The sequence below is a fragment of the Moschus berezovskii genome, chromosome 16, assembly GCF_049115385.1.
Source record: "Moschus berezovskii isolate FMDL1 chromosome 16, NW_MosBer_1.0, whole genome shotgun sequence".
Classification (NCBI taxonomy): domain Eukaryota; kingdom Metazoa; phylum Chordata; class Mammalia; order Artiodactyla; family Moschidae; genus Moschus; species Moschus berezovskii.
Genome location: NC_142475.1, coordinates 1521442 through 1530921, shown reverse-complemented (window position 1 = coordinate 1530921; position 9480 = coordinate 1521442). Strand labels below are relative to the sequence as shown.

The 9480-nt window shown below is 47.5% G+C and overlaps 1 protein-coding gene across 1 annotated transcript in view; it reads right to left on the bottom strand.

The window, feature by feature from the left end:
- The window catches only part of CHMP4C (charged multivesicular body protein 4C), a 33892-nt gene that overhangs the window by 10248 nt on the left and 14164 nt on the right, over positions 1-9480 (bottom strand). The window lies entirely within an intron of this gene.

Below are 9480 nucleotides of genomic sequence, written 5' to 3'. Positions count from 1 at the left end.
TTTCAACTTTCTTTTTGTTGAAATTTACCTGTAATACTTCTATGTGGACTTCAATTTCAAACTTTTTTCTAATTTTTTTTTTGGTATGCCTATAACAGGTAGAATATATTTGAATGTTAATGTGTATGATTATTTTTAACCATTTGGATAGTCTCCAACTTTTGGTAAGTTTTTAAGTTATTTTTATTTATTGTAATAACTGATATTTGTCAAAAATTGTCTTTTTACCATCATTTTTTGGTGTCTTCTCTTTGTTATGCTTTTTATTTTCTTTTTGCTTTTTTGTCTATGTATAGATTAATTTTCCTTTGTTCATTTTATCCCCCTTTAATTGTGGGATAGTTATACATACCACATTTATTCTCCTACTGGATACTCTTGTATTTAAATAATATGCTTAAAATTAAACTTAAGTTTTCTATACATATTGAAAATTAATCAGTATCTATAAAACTAATTGTTCCTAAACAAGATTCTCTTAACACCCCAACACCCCAAGTGTTTGATTGAAATAATCTTACTTTTTTTAGTTCCAGATGACTACCAGTTTTTAAAATTATTCTTTCAATTTTTTAAGGAAATATTTCTTAACAACTGCATTAAGCTTCATAGACATAATTTCAACAGTTATTTACACTAAACTGAGTGTCTGCTGGCTTGTTTTCTGACTACTGCTTCTTGCATCCTATAATATCATGAACCCAAGAGAAGACAGATAATGCAGAGAATAAAATATGTTAAATAAAATCTGCTAAAAACAAAACTTACATTAGGGTCTACAGGGAGATCAAGAGGCTACTGTGTTATAAGAATGGGCTGTCCTAAAAATGAGCAACTAGAAAACAAGAAACAGTTCTTAGAAATTAAAAAAATAACTAAAAAATAAATTAAAATGTTTAAAAAGTAGAATTATAAATACAGCTGATGACTAAATTAGTGACCTGGAATATAAAGTTAGAGAATTCTCCCAGAACAGAGAAAAAAAAGACAGATAATTTAATAAATTAGAGGACAGAATCCAACATCCATCTTACAGGAAGTTCAAAACAAAAAAAAGGGAGAGAGAGAATGTTTCAGGGGAAGTGTGGATAATAATATAAAAATAAACAGCAGTTTCAGGAGAAAATAGGCAGAACTAATGGAGGGGAAAGAAGCAATAAAGAAATTACAGAATACATTGGAACTTTCTGAGCAACCCGTGCTTAGGACTCTGCCCTGCCACTGCAGAGGGCCCAGGTTTGATGCCAGGTTGGGGAACTAACACCCTGGGAGTCATGTCCTGTGGCCAGATAAATAAATGAAAGAGAGTTACTGCTGATGACGTGATGAAAAAGAAAAAAGAAATTAAAGAATACAGTTTCCCCAAGACAAAGGAAGATGATTCTTCAGAATAAAAATACTCACTGAACACGTAGATGGGAAAAACAAAAAATAAAACGCACATACCTAGACCTCCACCAGTGAAATTTCATTTCTCCAAGGTAAAAAAAAAAAGAAAATCTTAAATGTTTCCAGAGACGAAACAGGCAAAACGATTATTGACAAAGGGATGAGACGGATAACTATTAGTAAACTTAGGAAACGTTGGCTCTCCAACAGCAATGGAATAGTGTTTTACAACTTTGGCAATGTGTTGAAGTTAGAATTCTGTAAAAATCCAAGCAATTATTTAAGTCTGAAACAAATGAAGGCATCTTGAGACACATAGGTATTTAGAGAATTTATATCTATGTCCCCTTTCTGAAAAAGAATTCTTTTAAGTTTTACTCCAGTAAAACTAAAGAAAAAAGAAAAAAGTCTTAGGACAATCTAGGTTACCGGAAGCAACATTAAGGAAATAAGCCAGCAGACACCGTGGCTTGATGTCAATAGCTGCTGCAATCATAGTCACAGAGGTGTGTTTCTCCACGAGGCCTGTCCATGGAACTGGGCAGGCCTGCTTTCGGGGGTGGGGAGGAAGCAGACAGGCCGGGCGTTCCTGCAGTTGCCAAGGACGCTGTAGGTGTGGAGATTCTTCTGCTTCCCTCGTGGTGGTAACTCTTCCTCCCCGTCGTCCCTTCTACCCGCGGGGAAGGTCCAGGGTCATCTCGCCTCCTCCCCAGGGGCAACACCGCCGTTACCGGGATCGCAGGAACAGCACTTACTCCTAACTTTAAGAACAGTTTTTATGTATTTATTTAATCTTTTCTTTAGGAAGGAAACTTAAAAAAAAAGAGGTCTCTGGCACAAGGGCCTTCCTGCAAAATCACACAGTGCTGCTCTGCGGAGAGGCTCAGCATGGTGGACCGGCAGAGCCGCGCTATCCACCCGGGGGCCACGACTGCGCAGAGCACCGACCCCATCTCCCCCACACTGAGTGTAAACCCTCTGTGGAAAGATACAGTATCTTATTCACTTCTTTCCCCAGCACCTGACCCAGCTCAGGGCACACGGCCAAACAAAACACAAAACAAAAACCAACTTTCATGGAGCATTTGAAATGAAGTGGAGTGAAAGTCGCTCAGTCGTGTCGGACTCTTTGCAACCCCACGGACTGTACACTCCATGGAATTCTCCAGGCCAGAATACTGGTGTGGGTAGCCTATTCTTGTCCAGGGGATCTTCCCGACCCAGGGATCAGACCCAGGTCTCCCGCGTTGCAGGCCGATTCTGCACCAGTTGAGCCACAATTTGTTACACACCAAACTGGTGAGAAGTGCTTAGTGTGCATTGTGTGATATTGTTAACTCTCACCAGAACTGCAAGAGTAAACACTGTCCTTGACCCGTTTCACAGAAGACAAGATGAACGGACGGTACGCGAACAAATCTGACAATGCTGTGCGCGGTGGCAGCACAGTATAGTGGGAAGAGCATGGCCGTCAAGGCCAGACGGTGACTCTTCCTTCCGTGACTTAACAGATGGGTGTTCTTGGATAAGTCAGGTCCCTTCTCTGAGCTTCAGTCTGCGGTGCTGGAAAAGGGAGGCAGAACCCCCCGAGGCTGGGTGATTATTCTAAGAATTAGGGATAATTTATGGAAACTGCCTTAGACTGTTTCGGAGAAGGCAATGGCAAGCCGCTCCAGTACTCTTGCCTAGAAAATCCCACGGATGGAGGAGCCTGGTAGGCTGCAGTCTGTGGGGTCACTAAGGGTCGGACACGACTGAGTGACCTCACTTTCACTTTTCAGTTTCACACATTGGAGAAGGAAATGGCAACCCACTCCAGTGTTCTTGCCTGGAGAATCCCAGGGACGGGGGAGCCTGGTGGGCTTCCGTCTGTGGGGTCACACAGAGTTGGACACGACTGAAGTGACTTAGCAGTAGCAGCCTTAGACTGAGCAACTAAATATTGTTACTAATAACAGTGATTTATACAACATTCCTTAATTAATGAGACTATATATCTTATTTCTTTTTGGTTTCTTTTTTTATTGAAGTATGAACAGAGGAGCCTGACAGGTTACAGTCCTTAGGGTAGCAAAGAGTCTGGCATGACTTAGCGACTAAACAACAGAATAGCTGATTTATAGTGTCACGTTAATTTCTGCTGGATAGCTGTGACTCAGTTATACCTTGACACAGTCTTTTTTCATCCTCTTTTCCATCATGATTTGCCTCAGGTTGTTGAATATAGTCCCCGTGCTGTGATTCATGGGGTCGCAGAGAGTCGGACACGACCGAGCCACTGAACTGAACTGAACTGAACAGCAGGACCATATTGTTTATCAGTCCCATGTTACAGTTTGCCTCCGCTAATCTGATACTCTCAGTCCACGGATATCTTGTTTCTGAGGCCCTCTGGGCAACAAGTTACCTGGTTTTTCACCGTAACAGGAATATACTATTACAAAGCAGCTCTATATTCCAGTGGTACAGTAGAAAATACTACAACACAGCAGAGCATCCTGAGAAGTCAAACTCTAAATACACACCTCCACCCGACAGACCCAGAAGTGGAGTGTCAACGTCTGTCTCCTCCCTGCCTTGCCAAGCAGGCTCAGTGTTTATACTCTTTTGGAACCACTAACCCCAAGACATTTTCTTTTTATTTTGAGAACTTTACAAAACTTTTTCATTTAAAAATATGCCACATTTCCTAGTAAGAATTAATTTTAGATTACTTTCTGCAAATCGAGAAATATAATTTGGTATAAAAGGCAGGGCTTTGGGGTCACTAGATCGACATTTTGATCCTAAAGGTCTGTCTAGTCAAGGCTATGGTTTTTCCAGTGGTCATGTATGGATGTGAGAGTTGGACTGTGAAGAAAGCTGATCGCCGAAGAATTGATGCTTTTGAACTGTGGTGCTGGAGAAGACTCTTGAGAGTCCCTTGTACTGCAAGGAGATCCAACCAGTCCATTCTAAAGGAGATCAGTCCTGGGTGTTCATTGGAAGGACTGATGCTAAAGCTGAAACTCCAATACTTTGGCCACCTCATGTGATGAGTTGACTCACTGGAAAAGACTCTGATGCTGGGAGGGATTGGGGGCGGGAGGAGAAGGGGACGACAGAGAATGAGATGGCTGGATGGCATCACCGACTCGATGGACATGAGTTTGAGTGAACTCCGGGAGTTGGTGATGGACAGGGAGGCCTGGCGTGCTGCGATTCATGGGGTCGCGGAGAGTCGGACACGACTGAGCGACTGAACTGGACTGAACTGAAACCCATTAAAACGTGTGTGTAATAACCTTAGTATGTGCCCTTAACTCTCCTAAATGATGCTTCCTCACTCGAACAATAACTGTTGTTGTTGTTGTTTAGTTGCTCAGTCAGGTCTAACTCTTTTGCAACCCCATGGACTATAGCCTTTCCGACTCCTCCGTCCATGGAATTCTCCAGGCAAAAATACTGGAGCAGGTTGCCATTTCCTTCTCCAGGGGATCTTTCTGACCCAGGAATCAAATCCAGGCCTCCAGCATTGACAGTCAGATTCTTTACCACTAAGCCACCTAGGAAGCCCCCACGAACGACAATAATAACATAAAGAGGATGAAAATAGAACACTGTACTCTGGAGTCACGTGGCCTCCTTTCAAATCTAGCCTCCACCCATCCACTGCTACGTGGCCTTACATAGTTGCTAATTGGAAAATGGGAGTGAAACTCACATTGTTGTTGAAGATTAAATTAAATAATGTATGTATAGTACTTAGACTGGCACCTGATGAGTGATTAATAAATATTAGAAACCTTCATCATTATCATCATCTCCTTCACAAGATGTCAGACCACATGGTGGAAGCCGCATGATATCATGCCCAACCTTACCAATATTTTTAAATTAATAATATTAAGTTTTGGTTTGGACACAGTTTTGAATGTTTGTGTTCACATATGGGTTTCGTCTCTTCAAAATAATTGGGAGAAATTTGAAAATTCACCAATATGTGAGGTTTCAACTTACACTGTAATCCACATACCACAAGCTACACAGTGGCCTGAGTCAGAATCCTAAATTCTGAAAGCCAGTAGGTAATGAAGGTAAGCGACTGAGAAAGAGGTTAAGGGGAAAGGCCTTCTTTATTTTGTCACCTTTGAGAAAGAGATAGGGCAACGTTTCACTACGATCACAATAAAAGACCGTGCAAGAGTGACAATAAGCGGCAGTGGACGCTGGCTCCAGGATCAGGGGGCCAGCAGGAACAAGTGGGCCCTCTGGCCACCAGAAGAGGTCAAAACCAGCCCACGGAAGCAACATGGCTGTGTTCCCGCCCGCTGCTGCCATGAAGCTGCACGCCCAGCCCTCCATACGCTCAAAATGAGCCAGACGTCTCGGTTTGCATCCCAAATCCTTCAAATTTAAAACCTGAGCTACATTAAAAAAAAAAAACCTTGTGTGAGCCAAATTGATGCAGCCTGCATGGCTGACCCCGGCCCGAGGACAACTGGCACTCCTTGTAGCTTCTATCTGACACAGTAAGCTAGGACACTGAGATAAGAGGCTTCTGTTTCAAAGAGCCAAGAGGTGTACACATCAGCAGTCTCTGTGTGAACTGTTTCTCATGAAATGATGATGCCAGGGGCCCACCATGTGTTTGACAGGCGTCAACTTTGTTTCCTAATGACCAATTGGGGAAGAAACAGCTGTATTTTTTTTTCAAAGACACGCAACAAATGTTGCAAATCAAGCATGCCTCCAGATTCTGCAAAGAAGGACGCTTTTAGAATCCTGTAATTTAACCTGTGCAAAATGTGCAACTCAATCTTTCAAGCTCCTACAAGTGGTTTTAGGCAGCTGATGAAACCTGGGGAACATTCTATGAAAGCAAAGGAATCTGCTGTACTCCGTTGAGGGGGAAAAACTTGTAGGGGTTTTGTCTTCTTGTGTAACAGTGATGTTCCTTCAGAAATGGAGTTGCAGAACAACGTGCTGTATGTGTTCTGCCGAGGGATACAGGAAGAGCCCTTACTGTACAGTGCATTGAGCACTTGGGTTTGAAATGTAAGAATTACCCACTTGAACCAAAATTCAACTAGCCCTATGCGACTTTATCACATTGCCAGAGGAGGAAGTCTTTCAGTCACCCACTAAAAAATAACTTCAAACACCAGGGAAGAGCTGCAGTTTCCTTGCCCAGATAAGGTCAGGGCGTCCTGGTTAGAAAGGTCTGTTTGTTCTTTGCTCATTCGAGGCATATAAACGTGTCCATTGTTCCTCCATCAGGTGGCAAAAAAGAAAAAACCTTTTCGGAACCATCATACCTATAGATAAAGCTGTTTGCGAAATATGCAACTGCGTTATGACAGCTCCTCTCTCTTTCCCAGGAATGGATGATTTCTGGAGAAGGCCTAAAAAGAGGAAGCCTGCAAGATTTAATCCCAGACAGCGTGTAATTGATGTATGCCACACATAATTGCTTATGGTTCTCTTTTGTTTTTAACTGAGAAGTCGCATAATCGTGCTGTTTTATATGAGAAACTTCAACGCGAGTCCTGTGACTCACATAAAACTCACTTGACTCATTACCCGGTACCTTCAATTTATGGCTCCTTATTTTGTTCTCAAAAAACACAATCCGAGGAAGCACCACCACAGGCATCCCACAAATGGAATAAAAGCAGAATGTCTGTCTTCAAAGTCACAGGCTAGGCGGGAACCAGCCGGTGAAACATTAGAGAATCCTAACACTCATTTCGGAGAAGGCAATGGCAAGCCACTCCAGTACTATTGCCTAGAAAATCCCATGGATGGAGGAGCCTGGTGGGCTGCAGTCCGTGGGGTCGCTAAGGGTCGGACACGACTGAGTGACTTCACTTCACTTTTCACTTTCCACTTTCACACATTGGAGAAGGAAATGGCAACCCACTCCAGTGTTCTTGCCTGGAGAATCCCAGGGATGGGGGAGCCTGGTGGGCTTCCGTCTATGGGGTCACACAGAGTCGGACACGACTGAAGTGACTTAGCAGCAGCAGCAACACTCATTTATTTGCCCAGGGCCAGGCCTTAACGAATTCTCCCTGGCCTTCTTCATTAAAACATATATATATATATCTTTTTGTATTTATATAATATATATATGCTTCATCTGTTCATTTTCAGTCACTCCACAAATATGCACTGAAGCATCACCACGTGCCCATCACTGTTAGGCCACTGCAGGGACGAAGAAAGAAGGCTCGGATCTCAGAGGAAGCAAAAGATAAAATGGGCACCCAATCCCTTATCCACCATTCAGCAGCGCTCCATCTTACAGAACTGTCTCCATGGATACTAGTGTGTAGGGCACAGCCTTCACTTCCTTGGTGGTTCAGATGGTTAGCAGTCTGCCTGCAATGTGGGAGATGAGGGTTCAATCCCTGGCTCAGGAAGATCCCCTGGAGAAGGAAATGGCAGCCCACTTGAGTATTCCTGCCTGGAGAATCCCATGGACAGAGGAGCCTGGTGGGCTGCAGTCCATGGGGTCACAAAGAGTCAGACACAACTGAGCTACTAACACGCTCACTTCAAGCAGAAGAGGAGGCACAGAGGAAAAGAATGAGCCAAGTATGAGACACAGAAGGTACACGGAGGGACGCATGGCTCTCCGGGGGCGAGGGACACCCTCACGGAGGGACGCATGGACTCTCCGGGGGCGAGGGACACCCTCACGGAGGGACGCATGGACTCTCCGGGGGCGAGGGACACCCTCAGGGAGGGACGCATGGACTCTCCGGGGGCGAGGGACACCCTCACGGAGGGACGCATGGACTCTCCGGGGGCGAGGGACACCCTCAGGGAGGGACGCATGGACTCTCCGGGGGCGAGGGACACCCTCACGGAGGGACGCATGGACTCTCCGGGGGCGAGGGACACCCTCACGGAGGGACGCATGGACTCTCCGGGGGCGAGGGACACCCTCACGGAGGGACGCATGGACTCTCCGGGGGCGAGGGACACCCTCACGGAGGGACGCATGGACTCTCCGGGGACACCCTCACGGAGGGACGCATGGACTCTCCGGGGGCGAGGGACACCCTCAGGGAGGGACGCATGGACTCTCCGGGGGCGAGGGACACCCTCACGGAGGGACGCATGGACTCTCCGGGGGCGAGGGACACCCTCACGGAGGGACGCATGGCTCTCCGGGGGCGAGGGACACCCTCAGGGAGGGACGCATGGACTCTCCGGGGGCGAGGGACACCCTCACGGAGGGACGCATGGACTCTCCGGGGGCGAGGGACACCCTCACGGAGGGAGGCATGACTCTCCGGGGGCGAGGGACACCCTCACGGAGGGACGCATGGACTCTCCGGGGGCGAGGGACACCCTCACGGAGGGACGCATGGACTCTCCGGGGGCGAGGGACACCCTCACGGAGGGACGCATGGACTCTCCGGGGGCGAGGGACGTATGGACTCTCCGGGGGCGAGGGACACCCTCACGGAGGGACGCATGGACTCTCCGGGGGCGAGGGACACCCTCACGGAGGGACGCATGGACTCTCCGGGGGCGAGGGACACCCTCACGGAGGGACGCATGGACTCTCCGGGGGCGAGGGACACCCTCACGGAGGGACGCATGGACTCTCCGGGGGCGAGGGACACCCTCACGGAGGGACGCATGGCTCTCCGGGGGCGAGGGACACCCTCACGGAGGGACGCATGGACTCTCCGGGGGCGAGGGACACCCTCACGGAGGGACGCATGGACTCTCCGGGGGCGAGGGACGCATGGACTCTCCGGGGGCGAGGGACACCCTCACGGAGGGACGCATGGACTCTCCGGGGGCGAGGGACACCCTCACGGAGGGACGCATGGACTCTCCGGGGGCGAGGGACACCCTCACGGAGGGACGCATGGACTCTCCGGGGGCGAGGGACACCCTCACGGAGGGACGCATGGACTCTCCGGGGGCGAGGGACACCCTCACGGAGGGACGCATGGACTCTCCGGGGGCGAGGGACACCCTCACGGAGGGACGCATGGACTCTCCGGGGGCGAGGGACACCCTCACGGAGGGACGCATGGCTCTCCGGGGGCGAGGGACACCCTCACGGAGGGACGCATGGCTCTCCGG